This window comes from Lutra lutra, chromosome 11 (assembly GCF_902655055.1).
Source record: "Lutra lutra chromosome 11, mLutLut1.2, whole genome shotgun sequence".
NCBI classification, from domain to species: domain Eukaryota; kingdom Metazoa; phylum Chordata; class Mammalia; order Carnivora; family Mustelidae; genus Lutra; species Lutra lutra.
In genome coordinates this window covers 28,934,473-28,960,871 of record NC_062288.1, presented here as the reverse complement: position 1 = coordinate 28,960,871, position 26,399 = coordinate 28,934,473, and the positions used below count along the sequence as shown (strand labels likewise).

The window sequence follows — 26,399 nt, the reverse complement described above, 5'->3', positions numbered from 1 at the left end:
GGCAGCTGAGACCTTGCATTTGTTCACTGAGAAAACAGAAGCAATGGAAAGATGACTTCTAAAAGCTTTCACACCCTACCCACCCACCTGTGTTGTGTTATCTCTTCCAACTTCTTGGCTGTAACTGGAGATAAAATTGTCAGTTCTGTCAGCAAAGACCCAGCTTTCCAGTTAGGTCTGATCACATCTACTCAAAGAAATCATTCTCTCCTCCCTCTATGGGTTTTTTTTTTTAACTTTCTCTTTTATTGGATTTTCTCTGTAAGAATATGGTATACATTATACTGTTGTTTCTCTTTCTTTAAAGAGGAAGAAAAAAAAAAGTCATGGGATACTTTCTTCTTGCAGCTACTGCTCTATTTTTTCTATCCCTGTACAGCAGAATTATTTAAAGAGTGGTCAGTGCTTGTTTTCTTCATTTCCTTACCTTACTCTGTGTTTAACTTGGGTTTCCCTCCAACCTGCCCTTTGCTTCCATTTGGGCTCCCCTCCTGGGCAGTTGTGAGGTATGAGAGCTTGGGTTTCCCTCCAACCTGCCCTTTGCTTCCATTTGGGCTCCCCTCCTGGGCAGTTGTGAGGTGTGAGAGCCTGGCCATCCCCCCATGGCTGTATGATGGGCAGAAACCTTCTCTTCCAGCCTGAGTTTTACGTGGTGTGATAGATAATTTTGTTGTCAACTTGGTCAACGTGGGCACTATATTACTCAGAATTCACTTCTCCATATAGTTTTGATTAGTGTACAGCTCTCCAAGTCTTTTTTGTTTTATTCCAGTATAACTGACACAAAATATTACATTAGTTTCAGATGTGTAACATAGTGACTTAACTTCTTTGTATATTATGCTATGCTTGTCACAATGTAGGTAACTTTTTGTCACCTTACAACCCTATTTCAATATCATTGACTAGTCTGTTTCCTGTGCTATACCTTTTATTCCCTGACTTATTCGTTCCGTGACAGGAAGACTCTCCCTCCCATTCCCATTCACCCATTTTGCCCATCACCCCATTCCCCACCTCTCTGGCAACCATCAGCTATTCTCTGCATTTATAGATCAGATTCTGCTTTTTGTTTATTCATGCGTTTTGTTTTTTAGGTTCCATATATGAATGAAGTAATGTAGTACTTGTCTTTCTCAGTCTGACTGATTCACTTGGCATAATACCCTCTAGGTTCATCCATGTTGTCCCAAATGGCACAATCTCATCCCTTTTTCTGTCTGAGTAATATTCTGGGGTGTGTATATATGTGTAGATTACATTTTCTTTGTCCTTTTACCTACTGATGGAAACTTGTATTGCTTCTATATCTTAACTGTTGTAAATAATGCTTCAGCAAATATCATAATGCACTATCTTTCCAAATCCATATTTTTTATTTCTTAATACCCAGTGGTGGGATTACTGGATCATGCTACTTTTAATTTTTTGAGGAACATTTTTACTGTTTTTCACAATATGTGGACCCATTTACATTCCTACCAACAGAGCAGGAGGGTTCCTTTCTTTCCACATCCTCACTAAAATTTGTTATTTCTTGGGGCACCTGGGTGGCTTAGTCAGTTAAGCGTCTGCCTTGGGCTCAGTTCATGATCCCAGGGCCCTAGGATTGAGTCCTGCATCAGGCTCCCTGCTTAGTGGGGAGTCTGTTTTTCCTTCTCCCTCTGCCACTCTCCTTGCTTGTGCTCTCTCTCTCTCTCAAATAAATAAATAAATAAAACCTTACAAAATAAAATTGGTTATTTCTGGGTTTTTTGGTTTGGTTTGGTTTGGTTTGGTTTTTAATTTTAGCCATTCCACCAAATTCTCCCATGCCTCTTTGTAGCCAAACCCTTTCTCTACTCTTAGTCCCTGGCAACCACTGATCTATTTTCTGTCATTATGATTTTGTCTTTTCTGAATGTCCTAAAACCATAAAGATTAATATAATAATAATAGAATCAATAGAATCATAAAGCATGTATCATTTTGATTCCAGTAATACATTTGAGATTCATTCATGTTATTGCATATATTTGTTCCTGTTGTGTTAAGTATTTTTTTCCAATTTATGGGTATAGTTCTGCTAGTTTTTTCTTAATATATTTTGAAATGTTATTTTTAGGTGCATATATACTTACGACTGTTAAGTCTTCTTTTTAGTTTTTATAATCATAAAGTATTCCTCTTTGGTAATATTGCTTTTCTTGAAATTTTTGCCCGATATTGATCTAGCCATTCCATCCCCCTTATGCTTAATATTTGTATGGTATATATTTTCCAATCCTTTGCTTTAACCTGTCTTTTGTATCAAAATATATAATTTTAAAACCCCAGACAGCACAGATATTAAGTGTTCAGTTCAGTGAATTTTGATGATCTTGGCACTTGGGTTTGCATGTGTAATTGTTTTTAAAAATATTCTGCACATTTCCATCATCCTATGGAATCCAGAAGGTCCACTCAGCCTCCTGTTAATTTTCCCCACCTCATCACTCTCACAGAGGGATCTATGTTTTGATTTTTAATTACTATACAGTCGATCTATTAGGTCTTGGGTGTTACATAAATGGAATGATACAATACTTTTCTTTTATATCTTGTCTTTTCCTCTCATTATGTTTTTGAGATTTTTACAGGCTGTAGTGAATCTGCATTTATTTATTTATTCATTCGTTCATTCATTTATGCAGTTCTTTATTTTTTCTTTTGTGACATTCTATTTTATGAATATACTATGGTTATTTCTATTCATTCTGCTTTTTTTTTTTTTTTTTAAAGATTTTATTTATTTGTCAGAGAGAGAGAGGGAGAAAGAGCAAGCACAGGCAGACAGAATGGCAGGCAGAGGAAGAGGGAGAAGCAGGCTCCCTGATGAGCAAGGAGCCCGATGTGGGACTCGATCCCAGGACGCTGGGATCATGACCTGAGCCAAAGGCAGCTGCTTAACCAACTGAGCCACCCAGGCGTCCCAATTCTGCTTTTGATAGTAATGGATTATTTCCAGTATAGGGCAATCATGAATAAGATGGCTATGAACATTGTTATGCAAGCCTTTTGGTAGACATATGCTTTCCTTACTCTTGCACCAGTATCCAAGAATGAAATTGCTGAGTCATAGAGTAAATGCATGTTTATCTTCTTAAGAAATACCCAAACGCTTTTCTTTTTGCTTTTTTTCTTTTTTTTTTTAGATTTTATTTATTTATTTGACAGAGAGAGAGATCACAAGTAGGCAGAGAGGCAGGCAGAGAGAGAAGGGGAAGCAGGCTCCCCGCTGAGCAGAGATCCCGATGTGGGACTCTATTCCAGGACTCTGAGATCACGACCAGAGCCAAAGGCAGAGGCTCAACCCACTGAGCCACCCAGGCGCCCCTGAAGTGTATATACCATTTTGCTTTTCTGAAAGCAAATGCTTTTCTGAAGTGTATATACCATTTTGCATCTTCATTAGTATCATGTTACTTTTGTTTGTTTCATATCCTTATCACTATTTGATATGGTCAGCCTTTTAAATTTTAGCTTTTTGGCAGATGTATAGCAGTATCTCATTTTGGTTTCAATCTGCATTTCCCTGTGACTTACAATGTTAAATGCCACTTCAAATATGCATTTCTTTTATGAAGTGGTTCTTCACGTCATTGTCTTTAGTTTATCCCTTAAGAGTTTATATACATATAAAACATATATTGTATATATATAATAGATATATATGATAAGAATATATCATATGTGATATATATGAGATAAGAATATTTTATCAGATATTTGTATTGTAATATATTCCTCCCATTGTATGACCTCCTTTCCCCTTATTTTTATATGATATTTCTGATGAACAGAATTTTCTAATTTTAATCAAATTCAGCCTTTATCTTATGGTTGATGTATTTGTGTTCTATCTAAAAATATTTGCCTCTCTCAAATTTGCAACTGTATCTCTCTGTATTTTCATATTTAATTTTATGGCTATAGCTTATATTTAGTTTTATGTTGGATCTTGAATTGATTTATCAACTGGGAGTTAAGGTCATGGTTCTTTTTTTAAATTTTATTTTCATATAAATACCTACTTGTTCTAGCATAATTCATTAAACAGACTTTTCCCACTGAACTTTCCTGGTGCCTTGGTTGACAGTCAATTGGACATATACATGTGAGCCTTATTCTAGGGCTCTCTTGTCTATTCCATTGACACAGATGTAAATCTTTATACCATTATCATACTGTCTTGTTGAACACAGATTTAAGTATGTCTTTAAATCAGATGGTTTAAGTACTTCAAAAATTCCTCTTTTTTTAGATTCCAGTTAGCTCTGCCTTTCTATATAAATTTTACAAATAGCTTGCTGATTTCCTCAAAAATTTTGCTGAGATCTTGATTGAATTTGCATTGAATCTATAGCTCAGTTTGATGAGAATGAATATTTTAATAATATCATATACTCAGTTTATTTAGGTTTTCTTTAATCTTTTCAGTAGTAGGTATTTTTTTTTAAGATTTTATTTATTTGTTTGTTTGTCAGAGAGAGAGAGAGAGAGAGAACAAGCAGGCAGAGTGGCAGGCAAAGGCAGAGAGAGAAGCAGGCTCCCAATTGAGCAAGGAGCTGGATGTGGGACTTGATCCCAGGACCCTGGGATCATGACCCGAGCCAAAGGCAGCAGCTTAACTGACTAGCCACCCAGGCATCGAAGTAGTTCGTATTTTAGTGAAGAAGTCTTGACAACTTTACTTAATGGCTAAATACTCATTGGTGTCATTGTGATTTAAAAAACATTTTTTTTAATAAAAACAATTTGAGTTGTTAGCTGTATAAGAAGCTTGAATCTATAACTATGCTAACTTTATGTAGAAGTCTACTTGGTTATTTTGGTAGCTTCCATTGAGTTTTCTACTTACACATCATGTTTTCGATAAATGTTTTATTACTGCTTTTTTATTTTTTATTTTTTTCCTTTTTCTTTGGCTAAAAGTTCAAGTATAATGTTGATGGTGAGTGGTTGTGATGATAATAGTTGATGATGATGATGTTGAATAGATGTGGAATGGTTAGACATCTTTTTCTTGTTTTCCTAATTGTAGAGGATAAATGTTTAATGCTTCAAAACTATTTTGATATTAGTTATAGGATTCTTAGAGATGGTTTTTTTAAGATTAAGAAATATTGCTTCTCACCATAATATGTTGAAAGTTTTGACTGATAGTAAGAGTTCTATTTTATCAAGTTCTTCAGTCTCAATTGAGATGATCGTAAAATTTTCTTCTTTTATTCTATTAATGTGGTGATTCACACCAATTTTTTTTTTATGTTGAACAGTTTTACATAAGACAGTTGGTCAGTTTGCACTGATCTTTTTTATATGTTGCTACATTAGATTTGCTAATGACTTTTTAAAGAATGTTTTCTAGACTCGCAAAATCTGTCTAGAAGAAGTATTATTTCATTCTGTCTTTGTGAGGTTTTATTATCAGGTATACTGCTCTCCTGAAATGAATTTGACTATGGTTTGTCCCTTATTTATGAAAGTATTTGTATAAGATAGTTATTATTTCTTCCTTCGATATTTGAAAAATTTTCTGGCTTATCTGAGTCTTGAGTTTTCTTTGTGGGAGGAATTTTATAATGGATTCAATTACCTTATTTAGATAAGACTATTGAAAATTTTCCATTTCTTCTTCTGTCAGTTTTGGTAAGTTATGCTTTATAAGAAATTCACCTATTTCATCTAAGTTTTCATAAATATTAACCTAATGATGTTCAATAAATCACCTTATAACCTTTTAATATCTGTATGATTTATAACAATGCCTTTTCTTTCAGTCCTGTCATTCATAATTTGTGATTTTTCTCCCTTTTTTCTTGACCAGTCTAGCTAGAGGTTTAACAGTTTAACTTCATTAGTTTGTTAATTTTATTAACTTTAGATGTTGATTTGTCATTTTCACTTCACTGATTTTTCCTCTTATTTTAGTTATTTTCTTTCTTCTAGTTAATTTGGTTATAACTTACTCCTCTTTTTCTACCATCCTAAGATGTCAGCTTAGGAAAAGTGATTTCACTTAGGAAAGTGATTTCTCTCCTTTCTTTGTATCTATAAATATCATTCAAAGCTCTGCTTTAACTATATTCCACATATCTTGATATATTGATATCTTGATTGTCTGGATCAGGAGTTTGGGAAGTGTTTTGCTGGGCTGTTCTGGGTCGCATTTTTTATGCAGTCAGTGATGTCTGAAGTTAGCACAGTGGAATGCTGAAGCTACTGGAAGTTAGTCAGACCCTCCCCCCTCCTTTTCTTTCTGTAGTTTCAGAGCTTAAGAAACCTTGTATGGTTTCTCCACCTGAGTTAGTTTAGAATTGCTTGTGTTATCATGACCTCAAGACATTCCTTCTGCTTACTGGTAGCTCAGGACTCCAAAGGCAAGTGTCCCAAGAACACCAGGTAGCAGCTATACCACACTTAATCACCTAGCCTTAAATGACACATGATGTTACTCCAGCATCCTCACAAGCCTGCCAAGATTCAAGGATGGGAGAATAGAAGTCATTTTGATTACAGAAGGAGTGGCAATTTACATCTCTTCTTACATTTTAAGAAGAGAATGCCAGGTGAGAGAAACTGTAGCTATGTTAGAAAAATACAATGTGCTAAATCATCTTTGACCCGTGGGTGTGTATTACTTTTTAACAAAATACACTTTTACTTATTTCTTTCCCTCCTCTGCTCCAAATGTAATTATTAAGAATATTTGTTTACTTCTTTATTCCTTTACCAAGTGGTGTCTAGCACATGGTAGGTACTCATAAATATTTGAATATATAAATAAATGCATTGATTTTGTCTCCTGCATCATGAATTTACTAATTGCATTTTTCTTACCTAGAAGTACTTATTTTTAAATTTTCAGTGTCTAAAGGTAAAAGTACTCTTGGCTCAGTAATCCAGTATAAATTCCATTTGCTTTTTTTTTTCTTTGTATTTTATGATACTTAGAGCATTGTTAACATTGTCAGAAGTCTTCACATGCACTGTCATTTTGCCCCTTTTTTTGTGTGTTTATAGATTTGATTCCTTTTCCACTTGCCAACAGTTAGTAATTCCACAACCAAGCTTTTTATAGCTTTAATCTAAATCTTCTTTGTGGGTGGCTAACCTTCGGCAGTCACTGTTTGAAAAGTCTCATCTGAAGTATCTATTTTCATGGCTCTGTTTTAATATCAGACATGATCCAGAAATCTTCATAGCACACATATTTGTTCTGTCAAAATAAAATAATCAGGATTGCTGCCTTGCTTATGCTCAGTAGAAACACTGTAAATAAAACCAGTGCTGTAGTCAGTTATCTAAAATAACAAAATAGTTTTACTTCTTAAAATATACTCAAGAGTTAAGGCAGGCATGAAAGTAAGGTAAAATGTATTCAAGTGGGCACATGAACTGTCACTTCCCCTGGCCCTTCCATGCTCCGCTGTACTTTCTATATCCTTTTCACTGAGAATTGTCCGTGGGTTTAGAACAGAAGAGGGGAAGGTAGAGGGAAAGGTTACGTGTGCATTCTCCTTCTCTAATTTCTGACTTACGTTCTAGGAACTACAAACAGGAAAGAGAAAAGCCATTTGTTATTGTCTTATTTTTAGGTCTTTAAACCACAACAACCTGGGACTGGTACAGGTGGTTAATACTCCTTATTCTAAGTTAGTGCTAGATCCAGCAGAGAAGTCATTGAATATAGAAATTATTTAATTCTCTGGCTCTAAAGAATTAGTTTTTTCACCTCTGTTAAAAATAAACATTTTTTCACCCTCTTTTAAATAAGCTTTTTCATAGGGACTACACAAGGAAAACCACCAGTGAACTAGTAGGTTCTCTCTGCCTTCTTAGTGTTCACCTTCTCACTGAAGCTCTTTTATATTGTTACCACTGCATCATTCTGCTCAGGTCCCTCTGATACAACAGTTTCTGGAAACACCCCCTTTCCTTTACTTTATTCTGTACAGCTGACACATATTGATACTTTCAGAACATTGCTTTATTACACACTTAGAAAGAATAAACTATAATAATAAAGGAACTCCAATGAAATCTGTATTGAGTTGAAATAAAAAGGAAGTTTTAACAAAATCTTTCGCTACAATATACAGAATATGGGTCTTCAAGGCCTGAGAAACCTAAAGTATTAGTCATTACCTTGCTGACATACTGTGATCTCTCAATCATTTGGCTGTTTCTCTGTGGTAGATGCCATCTTATTACCTACCACACAAAAGCTATATTCAGGGAATATATTCCCTGTCCTTATTCAGATGAGGGGAGAAATGCTCTTTCTATACAATTACCAGTTTGAAAAGCACGACTTTCCGATGGTTTTCTGGCCATCTGTGATGATATACATAATGAAGTATCTCACGCTTCAAGTTAGTCCCAACATCTTGCTTAGAGAAAAGTTATTTGACCCATTACAGCTCCATGAACCAATGGAATTTTAACTGCATGACAACCATAATTACTATGCCACACCCACTATAATTATAGGCCTTGTTTTCTGTGGATGCCATCCTAACACATTAGTATGATGCCTTGAAGTTGTGGAAAAAACCAATTGAATTGTTTGAACCAACATATAATGTTGCAGGGCCATCTTATTCTATTTTTTATTTTGTTTTATACACATAGACACATACATAAAGTTATATTTAATACACAATTAAATTCTTGAGTACAGTATGTCTTCCTGTTTTATGTCCAAAATAGACAGAAGTCAATACATATTTGTTGACTGCTGGAAGAATAGCCCTTAACCTCCTTTTGATTAACAAAGAATTCTCCATGGTCTGTGGTCTTTGGAAGTCTCTGAAAATACATCATGCTTACATACTTTTTCCAGCCCTTTTCAGGATGGATTGCTTGATTCACAAAGACTTTCTTCCATTATTCATCTATGTAGGCATCAACGTTTATTTCCTTTAATTTCTTAAAATTAGCTTTTTAAAAATCAGCTAAGGTTAGTAGGGGAGCGGTTAATGTCACTTGGCCTGAGGAAACACCAATAGTAGACTGGTGTATAATTATAGAGAAATTAATTTTGGAAACTAGAAACTGAGAACTCCTGATTAAATACTGAGTAAACACTGAGTAAATACTTTGGTAGATTCATGTATTACACTCCTATGATGTTCTATTTGTTTTTATTCTATCATTCTGATTACTGTACATTTCAAGATACCTTTGGATTGGCATCCCCTCTTTGAAAATGTTGTCTATCTCAAATACTTTGTTCTTGTGTATCATAATGTAATAGCCATTGTAAAGAAAAAAAACTTTTCTTTAATGCTTTACTTTACAGCAGCTTTCCTCTTTTATTAAAATAAATCAGAGCTAAAAATAGAAAATGCTATAAAAGCATCAGATTAATTTTGAAATTTGATTTGTAAAGCTTTTAAGTGAAATATATTCTACTAAAATGAAAAGGAAAAAGAGTATCTCATCTTAGAAGCATATTACATAAGAGTATCTTTGTTACAATATCAATTTAAGTAATAGACTACAAACTTGAAAGAAACATGCAAAGGAGAATGGCCAAAGTAGAGAGTTACTTTGAATACTAGCAATAAAATGTAATTACTAGCTCAAATGATACAAAATCCCACCTACCATTTTTGTCTACTTTAGTTCATCCTGTTATCTCTTTTTTATTGCAGAGCTGGTCTTCCAGGAAAGATTGGCCACTAAAGCTTACTTTCCTTTGATTTACCATATATCACTCTTTGTTTGGTCCCTTTGGGAATCACCTCAACCATCCAGATACCCTATTGTAAAACTTCTTGTGATCTTTTATTCTGAAGGATGATAAATAAAAGCACATAGAACTGAGAAGCTATTTAGGTGACAGTCACAGGGATTCTGCTTTGTCTGTGTTCCTGTCATGGAATTGAATTACTGGTACTTAACCCAACATAAATGATAGTTTAAAACTGTTTGGGGAAGACAAATGAAAAGACTTTAGATAAATAAACAATTACTCTTGCAGAATAAGTAATTTTTCCATTGTTTCCACATATAAACAATTGAATATTTAGCCCCTCAAAAGAACATAGGATAAGTAGATAAAGGAAACACTATGGTTTAAGCTCAGTCACAATAGGAATTATTAATTTTTGCCCCATTTGCATTAGAGAAGCATTCTAAAACAATTTACACTCTGATTGATTAAATCACATTTATGATTAAATCACGTTAAATCACATTTTGTCACATTGACTAAAACACGTATCTTGTCACTTCTATGTTAAAATGTTGAATGTCTCCCATCATTATTAAGCTTTGTTTGAACTTACTTACACGGCATCTAGGAATCTGACTCCTTTGTCTACTTGGAAAACTATTGACTGTTCAGTGTGCAATTATAACTATATCTCATCTTGTATAATCTGCTCTGACTTCTCCAGGGAGAGGCCATCACTTTCTCTTCTATGTTATTCTGCAAGTAGTTCTATCAGTGTACTTATTATGATGTATTATAAGTGTCTGCTTTTGTATATTTCTTTCCTGCTCAACTGGAAGCCCTTTGAAGGCAGAATACTCAAGTCCTTGAATCTTTATACCAATGAATGCTGCTGAAATTGAGTTTTACCACATTCCCTTCTGTTAATAATTACAGACGCTGGCTTCATCTATTATCTCTATTGTAGATTAAATTTTTAGGCTGGTTTTATTATGTTTCTACCATTAAATTTAGGTAGCCTTGCCATTCAAGCTCTGCTTTGAAACATCCTTCATTTCTTCTACCCATTAGCCAAAGTAAATAAAAACAAAATGCTTCTTCATTGAATTTCATTCAAATTCAATGATTTCTGGCTGTAAATGAGTGTAAGCTTTATAAACACTAGTTGGATTTTGAACTTGGCAAAATATGACATCTTAGTTCAAAGAAGAAAACCTTTAAAAGACAGACTCATAAGATTCCAAGAACATTAAACAGGACATAAAACATCATTTGATGACTCAGGTGTCAGTGAGTCATAATTATGGAAACTAGATTTCCTCTCATGTGGTCATGGCAGAAAAGGCAAGTTTAAATACACTTATTTTTCCTCCACATACAAACTTGAAATCATTAAAAAACATCTATTTTCCCAAAATGTTCTCTAATTAGGGCTGTCCTTTGTGTAAAATATTTAGAGCAGCTAGATTGTTAAGTGAAATTATGTCTCCAAATAGTTGTGCCTTGTGCTATTAATGTTAAATTCTATTATTTCATTTGACTCTGGGATAATGATAGTGAATCATATTTGAAATATTTAAGGCTTATAAAGCTTTATATAGCATAAAGATCTTGAAAATATTATACAACTTAGTCGTTTGTTTCTTTGCCAAAACTAAATGTTGACTCAAACACAGTAAAACACACTCGCATGCAAGTACACACACACTCTCACCCTCTTCTGTGTATGTGTGGGTATGGAAGAATATATGAAAGTCTTTGAGACAAATGACTTCTATCGTGAACCTGCACCATTTTCCAATATCTGGCCCTCTCAGCCAATCCGTTTCTCATATATCCATCTCATGAACCCTGTTTGTTTAATAAATCATCAAATACAGGGCCAGATTACTTGTTTACATGGGAAAGGTTAGAATTCCTTATTTTTTTACATCAATCTGACTGAATAATTATAATCTACCTAGTTTGAAAACACATACCTAAACTGATCACGTTTATATCTTTTTAAGGACAAATGGAATGTCCATTTTTCTATTCTAAGAAATTTTAGCTATCTTTAGTATTTTTTTTTGCTATCTTTAGTATTAAACAATCATGTTTGTCTAGAAAAATTTATTATCTGTTCTGTTAGCATTATATAGGAGTTCCATAGTTCTTATAAAAAAATGTCTCCTTGCTTGGAAAGTATGTTACTTAGTTAATTATGTTGTTTAGGTCATACGTATGTCAGAATATCCTTTTAATTATTTTAAAGTATTTAGAAGTATTTAGCGGGATTTATCTGAAATGGTTGATTAGTTCTAGAAGGCTTAAATATCAAAAGCTAATACAATGAGTATAATGTGTTAAGCTTCTCTCTACTAACAGTCAAGGAGGGAAGTAGTGTTGGAGCTCATTAGGAACTTTAAAAATTCAATTTGTAACTGATTTCATGAGTTACATTTGGAGAGGAGAACAGTAGTGTTGTGAAAATTTTCTTCTTTTGAATTGTTGAAAAGAATACACACGAACAAAAATGTGCTTTACAAAAAGGTAGAATAGCTGATTGAATATTTAAATTTGTCTTAATCTTAGAACTACATAATTAGTGCACTGTTAGGTTTATTTACTCATTTCTTACATATAATAAAAATTATATAATATTGGTTGAGGTCCATTGACCAGATCAATCAAAAAATACTTTGTGGAACAGAGACATTGAACATAAATGGATGATAGTTGGATGGTTAGAAAGATAGATAGATATGCAGATATTTAAACTGCTATTACAGGAAGTAAAGGTTTAAGAAAGAAATTGAAGTAGGAAATCTCTGGGGAGGAATGTAATTTTTTTTTTTTTTTACAATGTGACTAAAGAACCACTCTTTGGCAAAGTGACCTCCATGAGGTAGGAAGACTTAAGGTCACGTTCAGGGAATGTATTTATGCTGAAATAATAGCAAATACAAAGGCTTCAAACAGAAATGTGCTTGGAGTTTTCAAGGAACAGCAAAGAAGTCAAGGTGGCTGTGGAGGAAGAGGGATAGGAAGTGTGGTTGAGGACATGTCAGAGTCTACATAGTGACAAATTAATCTCCAAGTCCAATACCCTTGAGTCTTTCCATAGAATTCTTATTGCACTGAGACCAGATATGGCTCCTTTCATGCTGAACTTACTGGAAAGAGTTTTTTTGTTTTTTTACAAATGTGTGTATTATATTATAATGAATTGAAATGTTACAATGATTACTATAATCTACTGGAAAACAGGTTTAATATTTTATTCAGCAGTGTAATACTAGAATTTGTTAAAATAGTTTTCATTAGATGGACAATACACAACTTTTCTCAATGAATGAGTGTATCATTCAAATCCCTTTTTACAATGACAGGTAGCATAACATGGTTAAGAGCACAGGCTGGGATTTAGACTGACTGGGTTTGAATTCTCTTTAGAGCTGTATTTTTCTGCATACCTTAGAGATTACAATTAATATCCTAAGTTTAGAACAGTATAATTTTCACTGATACCAAATTAGCATACAAAACTCTGCTTCTGTATGGTTCTGCTTCTTCTTCCTTTTATGTTGATATCCTAAACTATAAATTTATATATCCCCAATAATAGATTTATAATTATTTTATGCATTTATCTTTTAAATCAGAAAAATAAAAAGTAGAGTTACAAGTCAAAATTTCAATAACTACTACAATGTTTGTACCCATAAACTAATTTGAAGTAAGTAGTATTCCTCACATCTAAGTTGATGCATGGGAATAAGTGATTATTAATACCAATATAGAATGAAAAATCGAAAAACTGTGCTATTTTTTAAATTAGTAACTTATTATAATTGAAATTGTTCAAATGTAAGCAATAAAAATGTTTTCTGGGTATTAAGTTAAATTACTATACAATTAAAATTTTTGAACAGAAATTATTATGATAGTAAGTTTATAGTTGAAATAAAAAAAATTTGTAATGGAAACATAAACTAGTCATAGAATTTTTGATGGAAGGAAATAAATTTATAACCCATCTGTATCTCTTTATTTTTTTAGGAAATTTCAAGGGAATATTCCTGTCTTCTGTCAGGTAAGTAAACATTTTATCCAGTAATATTCATCAATATAAAATTCCAAAAGTTTTTCATTACCTTATGAATTCTTGACCAAACAACATTTTAGCTATCTATATTTGTAATAAATTTATAGTTTGTAGTGAGTCTTGAAATGAGTGCAGAGCATCTAAAACATGTTTGAACTATTTATCTGCAATAAAGCAGAGAACTACTAAATCACAAAGTAAGTAAAACACTTTTTATTCATGGTGGGAGTGGAGTTTCTCTGAGCCAGAATTAAATATCTATTTATAAAACAGCTAAATTTAAAAGAAATTTAGTACAGAGCCTAAATTTGAAAGTACTTTAGCCAGTTACAGTAATCAAACAAATTAGGGTTTTTCAAAGGATTGTGCCTTAAAAATTGCAGGTACCATGGGATCCTTAATGAAAAAGCCAGGAACTGAATTTTATTTCTCCTTGGAACAGAATCATTCTTCTAATTAGTATGTTATATTAGAGCTGTGGCTCCATGTGGATTAAAAATAGATGAACAGCCTCTGCTTCATGTTCCCCTGTGAAACGTTTGTCTTTACTCTGAAGCCATCTTTCCAAATATTGTTTTAAATCATACCTGTCCATTTTCAAAGAAAAGGGGAAAGAAATAAAAACTTGAGAACATTGCATTTTTCTGAATCTCGAGTTTCTATAATTTTTCCAATCTCGTATCTAACAGAAGGTTATTAGTCTAATTGAGATAGCTCCTGTCTTATTTTAAACCCAAAGTTCCATGTTTGACAGATTTTTTTTCAACTTCAAATCTTCACATTTACAGAGTAAATGCATGTGACTATAACTTCCTTTTAGAAATGCTGATTGGCAAAGGGTAACCACCAACAAAAAGAGTTCACAAATATCTTGCCAGTTACAAAAGATATCAAAGATTTTCGTAAATCAGTGCAAACAAGTCTAGATTACATGGATGTACTTTTGAGGTCTTGTGGAATTAGGACCACATTATGCTTTAAAGAAATCCTAGGAGTTTAATTAACCAAATGGAGACCACTGCTATAATTACTAAAGACATAAGGTATAAAATATAGAATATGAAATTAAATTAGATAGCATTTATTGCGTATTAAAAATGTGCTAGGTAATTTGGATGCTACATCCCTATCATAGAGGTGAGAAAAGTGAGCATAGTATATATTTATATTGTCTAATGATACCCAGCTTGTAATTTTGATTTACAAGCAATTTTGATATTTAAAACCTGCTAAAAAAAAACCCTCTCACTTGAGAACTTGAGAGCCTATGCTCGAAATTATACTGTCTTCAATGACTAGAAAACTGATCTCATCTTAAATTTTAAATAAGAAAAATGCCAAAACAAGCCAAAAATGTCATTCTTCATGTTGGCAAACATTTATTTTTTAAAATTCCAACCTACAGAGAAGTTTGAAAATAATCAGAATTAGCACCTATATAGCATATCAACTAGATTTATCGGGTATCAACCGTTTTGCCACATTAGCTTTCTGCCATTGCCAAGCAATATTTTTCTCTGAATGGTTTTTAAGTAATTGTAGACATTATGAAACACAATCCCAAAATATATCAGCATGGTTATTCTCAAAGGTAGGATATTTTCCTACTTAAATAGCAATTTTTTATCACACCCAAGAACTTTGATTTTGATTTTACAATGTCAAAAAAAAAAAAAAGATCTGAAACTCGTTAACAGACAAAAGAGATTACTGAGTTTCCTTTGGTACGCTCAGTAGTACGACATGGTAAATTTTCTATCAACTATTTTATACCTTCTGTGCTTTATAAAATAGAAGTGGTTAACTTAGAGATTTTTGTCTGTACAGATGCATATGATTTCTGTCTATTGAAAAAGATAACCATGACACCTATACTGTATTGCCATCATCTTATATCTAACCCAGCAATGTAATCTTAATAATCTTTCATTAATTTGCCTATTAATGACTTAGTTCATCATATAATCTGTGGTTTAGCTTTAAGAGCTTACTGATTCCTCACTAACTGATAACCTAGATAAAATCTTTGACATACATATTTATTTTATATTTGTGTCACATTTTTAACTTCTTGAAAATTATACTTTAATAGTAATCTTCTCTAACATAAGTCCTTATTCAAATTTCCCCAAAGAGTATTCTTTATAGTTCTTTATTGGTTTGATTATTTTGATCCAAGATTTGGTTAAGTATCCTGTATTATAATTATTTTACATGTCCCTCTAGTTTCCTTTAATGTGGAAGAATAGTCCCCCCATTTCACCCTTTTTTTTGTTTGGTGATATTGACCTTTTTTTTCTTTTAAGTATGCAGGCTACTTATGTTCTAGAGTGTTCCACCCAAAAGATTTATCTGAACGTTTAGTCATGATTAAAATCAGGTTGAACAATTATGACAAGAATACTGTAGGTGATATTGTGTATTTGCTATTATATGAAACTTATATAACAGCAATGGCCCTTTTTTGGTGGGAATGTTAAGTTTAGTCATGTGGTTAAAATGATTTCCAGGATTTCACTTGGTACTCTGGTTGATAACTAGTAACTTGGTTAATGGGATTTTTCCATTATAAAGTTACCTTTTATTCCACATACTTATCAAGCTATCTGTGGGTGTTATTTTGGCACTATATAAAGATCCTATTCCACAATAATATTTTAGCCAATAACTTAGCAGGTTTTAATGGTTCTTGCTTAGACCAATTATTACACTGGTATTTGCAGAATGAATTATTTTATCTTAAAGCGTAGAAGTGGTTAAAGGAGCTCAGGATTGGAATCAAGAGATAAATGTACAGATATTCTTATACATGTGCATATCTTTCAAATTTCAAAGAATGATGAACACTTGATTATTAACCCATTTAAAAAAATATATATGGGCTAATAATGAAGGGGCTAAGCCATATATATGATTATAAGGTTCAATAAAATATCATTTGATAAATTTACCAAGAGTTTATAATGAAACGGTGTGTGTGACCTTAAGCCTAATTGTCCCCATCTGCTATAATTGGAATAATAATACCTACTTCGTAGGACTCTTTTGAGAATTAGGATATTACCTGTAAAGCATAGATCATATTTACTAGCATGTAACAATGATTTTTAAATGCTAGTTATTTTTACTGCATTACAGTGTCCTACCCATCAAGTGATTTTGTATGTTTAATTTTAACTAATATAAAACAATGGAATAGATGGAATAAAATCTAGGCTGCTTTCAAATCTTTTTTTCTACAATGTTTTTGGTTTCTTACCTTAAATCCTTGGTTCATTTTTTTTTTTAATGGCCCACATAAAATCTTTAGAGAAGAATTTCATTCTTAAAAATTTCATCTAGAGAAGATGTGGCAATGGCAACATTCTATATATATGGTGGCAGGTATAAAAATTAAGTTCCTAAATGGAAGTCAGTAACAGTGAGAAAGAAATATAAGAGTAATGATTTCAGGAGCACCTGGGTGGCTCAGTTGTTTAAGCATCCAACTCTTGATTTCTGCTCAGTTCATGATCTCAGGGTCATGAGATCGAGTCCCGTGTGGAGCTCCATGCTCAGCAAGGAATCTGCTTAAGATTCTCTTTCTCCTTCTCTCTCTTCCCTCATGTACTCTCTCTCAAATAAATAAATCTTTTTAAAAAAGAGTAATGATTTCAGGAGCATGTATAGAAAATTAAATGAGAATTATTAAAATATTTCATGTTTGTAAAAGATGGTGTTTCCTTTGGAGGTTAGAAAAGCAATTTTTTATTAATTCTTTATATTTGTCTTAAAAAAAAGTGTTCAACAATCAGAAATGGAAGTTTGCTTTGTGCACTGAAAATGTAAGGGCATTGCGTGTGTGTGTGTGTGTGTGTGTGTGTGTGTGTGTGTGTGTGTGTTGGGAGAAGGCTGTTTGACATCTTTATGTGGAACACTTTTTAAATTTAAACAAGTTTCCTTAAACTTTGAACCATTTCTGTGGAGCACTATGGCCTAAGAAAGTGTCATTGCGAAGGTATCTCAACCATAGGTTTTGCTTCTGCTTATACTTTGAATTAAAATGGAAGAAGTCATGGAAACAGTTTAGGAACTTTAAAAATCCTTCATAGACAAATAAAAAGACTTGCTTTTAAAATAACTCATCCGGTCTAATCTTTACTCCACTTAGAGCACAACTACAAAGATTGTTCATCAGGAAAGGATAAAGGGAATATGCTGATATTTCTTCGTAAATGATCTTGCTCTTGTTTTATTTGCCTCTTACTTTGAACCATTTCTATATCAAAGTCATGTCTAGTAATGAAAGAGCTTTGGGGGGATTTCTGACTGACAGGTACCATTACTAATAAATTGCCTCAGAATGTAAAAATGTGACCCCTCAGGTGGTTCAACCACATTGTTTGCAAACTGTGACTAAGTATCAAATTCCAGCTTTTCTCCTAAGCACTCACCATGGAACAATACAGTCGTATTCTTTAGTGCTTTGGCATTGATTGTGTAGGTCATAATTAGGGATTCAGCTGGGGATGAATGGAGAAGAATGTGGTTGTGCAATTGGCTGTAACCAATCTGACCCTGCTTGATCCTTACTCCTTGAAAACCTGTGACCTCCTGTAGCCTCTTGCATGATCCATGTATGTGGTTTGCACTGCCTCCCCACCAACCTTTCATCAATAGGCTTTTCAAGCCATTACTTTGCTCTGTAGCCTTATCGAGGCATACGTTTTGAATGGTCAAAAATACCATCTAGGAGTTCAAAGTTTAAGAACAGTCACAGTGGGTTTCTTAAGAAAGAAAGTGAGAAATGTTGCTGAACTTTATAGAAATCATGCATTTTAAAAATAAGCACATATTTGAATTAGGGAAGAACTACAAGAGAATGGAGAAATAAGGAGAGAGATACAAGGTGCCTATTTTATAGAATCTATTCTATCGCTAGGATTCAATTTCACAGATTTTACTGAATCCATCAAGATCCCATTTACAGGTGATCCATGACCTTTTGTTGAAAGAAAGAAAACAAATCTGAATCTAAAACACTGTCTTTCTTAATCCAGCTCTTTCTTGTTTGCATAAGAGAAAAAAAATCAGAAAATTTCTCAATATCTATAGGAAAAAACAGGATTTTTCAATGAAATTTTTACGTATCTTTTAAAATATAAAAAGATAAAGATAAAATATAAAAAATATATATTTATATATAAAATATAAAATATACGTATCTTTTTAAAATATAAAAGTTTAATAAATTTGAGCTCATTCACTTTTTCCACCTGTTTTGTTGTAACAGTGGAATCAAGAATATATCATCATATATACACCTTAATATTAAGAAGTACTGTTATGTTAGGAGTCTATTTTTTAAAATGGGTTTAATATAAAAGACCAGTTTGGCTGTACTTTGGAAACACCATAATGGAAATAACAGAACACAGAGTCAATGATTCATAGTAATTAGGGAGCAAGGGAGAACTAGCATTCTAGTATCCCTGCAAGACAAATTACTTCTGACGATAAGATGTCTGATTACATCCCACTCAAGTTTATGCTCCAGTAACTGTGCTTTCTACTTTATCCCTTAAGCATGTTTAATTGTTAAAATAGAAGTCCATAACCACAATCACCCTATAATATTATAAAAAACAAAACAAAACAAGTAGACCCTACCATTTTCCCCTATTCCAGAGATCAAATATTGCATAGGGAAAAAGTCTGTCTCTACACCTCCGTTGATGTTTCTGAGATACGGTTAGCTTTTTCTTCTTAACACACACTTATACACAGACACATAAATGCACAAGCATACAAACATTTTTTCATACACTGACTTACTGCAAATCCATAACCTTCTCTTCAATCTTAAGATCTGGGACCCATGAAAAGTTATACCCCCTCAAGAAAAGCTAGGAGAAATTCCATCTAATAGTTGCCACTGTGTCAATATAAAGCTATTTTTTTAGGTGCAGATATCCTGGGAAAATAGTCAAATGGCTTTTAAGAGACCAAGTGTGAAGAAACAAATACTTTTGAATGCTTTAAAGGCATGGGGTTAAATGCTCCCCCAAGCAATTTGCCATTTCCGTGTTAATTCAGTTTGTAGAAACATATAATTAGAAACTGTAATACCTGCATTTTTCTTCCCTTTATGAGAAAAACATGTGCTAGTACACAAAGCGGTGGATACACTGGGAAGGGAACCCTTTGTAGGGTAGCTTTATATCTCCTGCTGAAAGCCACAACTACTGCATTTCCAGCAGAAAACAAAGCAAAATAACACTTTATTCCTTTATTGGAAACTAGCACCCCTCCTTAAAACTAAAATTGGTGCTTTCATGTAGCATTAGTTATTTTCTTCTTTACAGGTGTTGAACAAAGTAGCCTGGGGAGTATGCAATCTGGGCTGGGAATTAAATCCAGGTTGCTTGCTTAACAGTATAATTCATTACCATATAGGCACTGGTTGACATTAAAAGAATGCCTTTTATCTTGAAAATTATAAAAGAAAAATGCCGTCTGATGAAGAACCACAACAACTGCTTATAAAGAAAAAATACAGTGCATATAGTTATAGGTATACACACACACACACACACATATATAATGTATAATATGCATATATATTAGGATATAAAAATATAATGATTCAGGTGAATTTGTGTTTTCCTTTAAAAAGCAAACAATTGATCATATAATACAAAAGAGATAACATTAGTTATGTTGTTCTTGATTCTTGTAAAAAGCCTAAAGAAATAATTATTCATTTATTTTGGCTTTCCCAGTGGGAAAATTGTCTTTAAAATGAATTTATTATATAATTAATGCTACTCCCTAATGCGATCCGTATTACTCTTTCCAAACATTAAAAAAATGAAAAATTTTTGAGAGAAAAGTATAATATTCATATTTCTTTAATGATACTAAAACTCTTGTATTTTATACCTCATAACCAAAGAAACTGGGACCAAGTGCATGATTCTCTGAGAAATAAAATTCTTTTTTTTTTTTTTTAAGATTATTTATTTATTTGACAGACAGAGACCACAAGTAGGCAGAGGCAGGCAGGGGTATGGGGAAGCAGGCTCCCCGCTGAGCAGAGATCCTGATATAGGGCTCCATCCCAGGACCCTGGGATCATGACCTGAGCCAAAGGCATAGGATTTAACCCACTGAGCCTCTCAGGTGCCCCAAGAAATAAAATTCTTGCATAATTATAGTAGTTTCTCTCTAAATTAATTTGCTTCAAAGATCTCTCTTTCCACCAATTGTATTCCATTTTATAATTTTTCTCACCTAACTTATTTGGTCCAAGAATGTCACTAATTCAGAAAACACATTTACCTTCATCTCATTTGGAAACAGTTAAATCAAGCACACACAAATATATATATTTTTTTCTTTTTAATTCAAGAAGAATTTAAACAATAGATTGTTTTCTATCCATGGGTAATTAAATGAGTTCCAAGGAGGAGAACAATCTTCTGACCATGAATTTCAAGTAAATGCCAAGTTGAATGTTAATAATGCCAAAATTACTATCCCCTTAAGTTTTGATTTAAAAATATCTGGACCTGGGGTGCTTGGGTGGTGCAGCTGGTTAAGTGTCTGCCTCTCGGTTTCTTCTCAGATGGCTATCTCAGGGTCGTGAGGTCTATTGAGTGTCAGGCTCCGGGCTCAGCAGAAAGTCTGCTTGAGATTCTCTCTCCCTTTCTCTTTTTCCCTCCTTCTTGTGTACTCTCTCTCTCTCTCTGAAAATAAGTAAATGAATCTTTAAGAAAAATAAAAACATTTGCACAGTTGTAAAAATGCCAAGGACGTAACACTAAATGGTCTGATATGAAAGGTGCCATCGGGATTTGTGTAGTGTGGCAGGCCGAGGACAGCAGAATTTAGAGGGATGCAGAAGTAAAACAGTTCATTGGACTGTCACGCAACTATGATTTTAAAGTAAGAAACTGAGAAGGGAGGTGATGTATGTGAAATGTGTGGTACCTCTGAAAATGAGAGAAAACACTTTTCCAAGAAGTGAGTAGTCAGAAATGTCATAGGCCACAGTGATATTAATCAGGACGAAAAGTGAGAAAAAGTTACCAGATTTATTTATGTCAAATGAAACAGCATAAAGTTCTTGCTATAGGTTCTGGGATATGGCAGGCACATAAGAAATGGTAGCTATTATTACTTTCAACAAGGAGGTATGGGATGAAAGCCTTAGAAGACCGGAGAGATAGGAAAGTGAGGAAGTAGCTGGATTAAACATGTTTGGAAGTTGAGAGACAGGAATTGAAAATGAATTTGCAGTCAACACATCTTTTGGTTGTTTGTTAGTTTGCTCATTTTTACTTTTCAAATAACTGACCAAGTCACTTGAAAAAGTAAATTGAATAAGACATGAGTCAGCTAGCACAGTGCCTGGCATGCAAAAATGCAAAGAGGAAACAATCGTTTTGTTTACTGTATGTCATACCCAGTTTCATAAGCTTTGCATGATTTATCTCACTTAATTATCACAAAACCTCATGGGCTAAATGCCACTCTACCAGAGACAGCCCATCATTCCAATATGTAGATTTACATATAAGGAAACAAAACTCCATAAGGACTTTCTCAAAGTCAATCACCTAGAGAGTTTTGTCTGACTCCTCTCCACAACGCCACGTTGTGTGTCAGAGGCACGCTGTGCCCATGGTACGTATGCAATTAAAAGGAAAGAAATTCACGGAGAGTACTCTGGCAAAACTACAGAGTAATTTCAGAAAAATGCTAGAAGTTTCAATGCAAAAGAAACAATAAATGTTTATTGAGCAGTTGACTGATACTTTTCACACACTTCATTTTTCTCTGTATCACACATTTAATGGGAACTAAATAACTGAAGTAAAAAGATAAAATAGATTATCATTCGATATTATAAGCATCTAGGAATGCTGCGACTGTGTATCATTTTAAGTTTCTGGCCTGGTGTTTTAGTATGCCTTTAAAAAGTTTCATTACAAACGTGGAAATGTAAATCCAGATTTTGAAATCTCAAACAATAGCCATACTTTTCTGGTTTTTGTTTGTTTGTTTGTTTTGCAAAAGAATATATATGTCATATTGTCATTTATATAACTAACTGGACACAGAACATGAAATCCTACACCTTTTATTACCTTATGTCAGACAATAATATAAAGGCATCAGCAAAATCATCAATGAAGACACGATCAAAAAATTAACACATGCCTCTTATTTATTAAGTATTAGTACCCTGCTAAGAATTTTGACCTTATTTCATACCTGATGAAGTAAATAATGCCTTGATAAGGAAACAGAGGATTAAAGCATGGGTCCCAGATAACCTCTCTAAGGAAAGAAAATAAAATAAAGAATATTCAGAAAGAAAAGAGAGAAATGAAACCTTTATTATTTTTTTATGATTTCTTCTTACATGTCAGACCTTCAACCAGGTATGCTTTCCAGCTATATATATTTTAGCCTTTGGAAGTTTGCTTAATGAGAGTTAGTTGATAGGTTAATTTCTTCACATTTTGTTCTCTTGAATACAATTTTTTTTCACCTGCTTCTTGAAGTTCTAGGCATAGAATTTTAAGTTAAACAGTGATTTTCCTTCAATACTGAAAATATTATTACAGTGCCTCCAACTTCCATTGTTGCTGTTGAGATGCCAATCTATTACTATTCTTTTGCAAAGGGTATATCTTTTCTCTCTTGCCATTTCTAATTTTTTTTTGTCCTTGAGGTTCTATTACTATTTTATATGATTATAATTACTAGTCTAGAACTACTATACCTTATATTGCTATAACTTTTTCATAATTTTTTTTCATTAACCCTGTTTGTAATTTCTTACTCTTCCAGAATAAAGTTAGATCTCTTTCATTTATAGATTTATATTTATAACTTCATAGTTATATCTAAAAATTCATGATTATATTAATCTTTCTTTTCAAATATTGCCTTTTACTTTTTTTTCTTTTTACTCTGGAATTTCAATTAGACATATATCAGCCTTCTTCAGTTCACCCTTCTATGTATCATAGTAGTGGTTGGTATTTTAACTCCTCTCTGACTGCTTCATAAATATTTTCTTTAGTTTTATTTCCCAGTTCTTCCTTCCCCCCAGATGCACTGAATTTTTCACTTTTACTTTCTTCATTTCTAAAACTTTGATTAGATTCTTTTTTAAATCTCCACAGATATTATAAAATCTCTTGAGCCTCATTCAAATTTTCACACTTACATTTTTTTCCCTGAAATTTATAAAATATGGTTGTTTAAATTTCTGTCTTACACATCAGATACATGTTATCTCTGCAACTATCTTGTGCTAGTTTCACTTGTGGTACGTTTCTCCCCTTGGTTTTTATCTGCATCTCTGAGTTCTGAATTGAAGTTAAGATTCTTTAGTATAGGGTTTTCGGGGCACCTGGGTGGCTCAGTGGGTTAAGCCACTGCCTTCGGCTCAGGTCATGATCTCAGGGTCCTGGGATCGAGCCCCGCATCGAGCCCCGCATCGGGCTCTCTGCTCAGCGGGGATCTTGCTTCCTCCTCTCTCTGCCTGCCTCTCTGCCTGCTTGTGATCTCTCTCTGTCAGATAAATAAATAAAATCTTTAAAAAAAAAAAAAGATTCTTTAGTATAGGGTTTTCATTTACCTCAGTCAGTTGCTTAGGGGTTCTCCCCACCAAATAAATTGTGTAAAGTTGAGGAGAAGATCTACATGAAGACCAGGTTATGGTTATGAATCCTTAAAGAACATTTTTCCCCATCACCCAACACCAGGGACATGCGGAAGTTTATTTACTATCCCTTTTGCTGCGGGTTTATTCCAGGTGCCATCTCTCAGGAACGTAGGTCTCTAGAACAATCTCCCACCATTTACTTTACTTTAAGACATACCCAAGGCTGCTTCTGGTATCTTGTGTACCCTGAACAGCCATCAAAATGGACACTTAAAATCCCCTGGATTTGGTGCATCATTGCTAAGGTTAAAAATTGGTGTTTAAGTGCATCTAGGTCCTAGGGTTCCACTTTTATTATTTTTGAGCCTCTATAGGTTTTTACATTTATTTTATCATCAAAAGACATTTTAAAAGATACTTGTTACATTTTATATAGCTTTAATTTGTTTTCATTGAGAAATCTATTTATGTTTTGTCTGCTAATTATTGCCAATAAAAATTCTATTTGTGCTATTTCCAAACTCTGATCACATATGCCTTCTTTTATTAAATGTGAATGTTGCTTTTCTATATATTAAAAGTATAGGTTTTAGTTTTTAAATTTTGATTTATTGTTTCAGTCACCTGTCAGCTTTCATACTGATTCTGAGCCCTTTGTTAGAACAGATGCAAAAGACAAATTAATGTTGATGTAACATATTCATGAAGTCATGAATTCTATAGGAAACTGGGATCCTATGAATTATACCACAGAAATAACATACCATTTTTACCTGAACTATTCATTAAAGATTAGCAAATAAATGCACAGAGTGCTGTGACCTGTTGGTTCCATATAAAAATCTTTCTTAACATGACAGTCTAGAAACTTCTGATTTCCCAAATTGTGTGACTGTGTATATATGGGTAACACTGAGTTAATAATCTCTCGGTACTTAAATCAGTTAAAAATGTTTTTAACCATAAGGAACAACAACAACAAAAAAAAACTATGAGGAATTTAAAAAAATATATCAACATTGTCTACACAATATAAGGTCATTTGTTTATTTAAAAAGATGCCTACAGGTAGATTTCATGTTTCATGGATCATCCAGCATGTTAATAATACTACAAATGAAACTGTTATCTGATTCTTAGTATGTTGATTATTTGTCCTAATTATTGTGTGTCTTGGCTACAGATGGTTTCTGTAGCTCAAGGAATCACACTTGCAAGACAGAAACAAAGGGCAAGAAGATACCAGCCAGTTGTTTTCTTATACCTATTTATTTTCAGCAAATTGTCTTTCAAACAAGACCCCAGTAAAATTAAATTTAGGTTGCTTTAGTCAGACATGGGCCACAAGACTATTTCTAGCTTTGAGAAAGACTAGAAGAAAGAGAATCTTTTGGGAGTTGACAAGGGGGAGGAAGTTGGGGATGGAAGGTGAGATGCAAACTAATAGTATCATAATTCCACCAATGGCCATTCAATGTCCATACCCATTTTATGTGGAAGATATTCACCTCCCTCACAAAGGAAACCACCCCAAAGTTTCATCCATTTATCTCATATCGTTCTTTTTCTATAATACCTAAGTGATATGCATTACTCTGACAGGTTAGACGTGACTACTCATGATCTGGAGACTGAGTTAACCCAGAAGGCATTTGCCTTTAACACATGCCATAGAAAGCTGTGGAGAAGAACTATGATAACTTTATTTTTCATTTTAAATGTGAACAATTGGGGGTTGCCAAGCTGGCTCAGTCAGCAGAGCTTGGGAGTCTTGACCTTGGGGTTGTGAGTTCGAGCCTTATGTTGGACATAAAGATTCCTTTAAAAAAATTATTAAATGTGAACAATTGGAAATACACATCAGTTGCTGTTGATATCATATATCTCACCCTATTGGACAGTAAAGGCAGGAAATCCTATCCTGGCAGTGAAATGAGCTTCCTGAT

General features: G+C 33.4%; 1 protein-coding gene across 1 annotated transcript in view; it reads left to right on the top strand.

Annotated features, from left to right (window-relative positions):
• The window catches only part of SEMA3A (semaphorin 3A), a 469,586-nt gene that overhangs the window by 40,917 nt on the left and 402,270 nt on the right, over window positions 1-26,399 (top strand). Inside the window, exon 2 of the mRNA XM_047695665.1 lies at window positions 13,745-13,778. The gene's annotated coding sequence lies outside the window, so the exon portion shown is untranslated. The remainder of the gene's footprint in view (window positions 1-13,744; window positions 13,779-26,399) is intronic.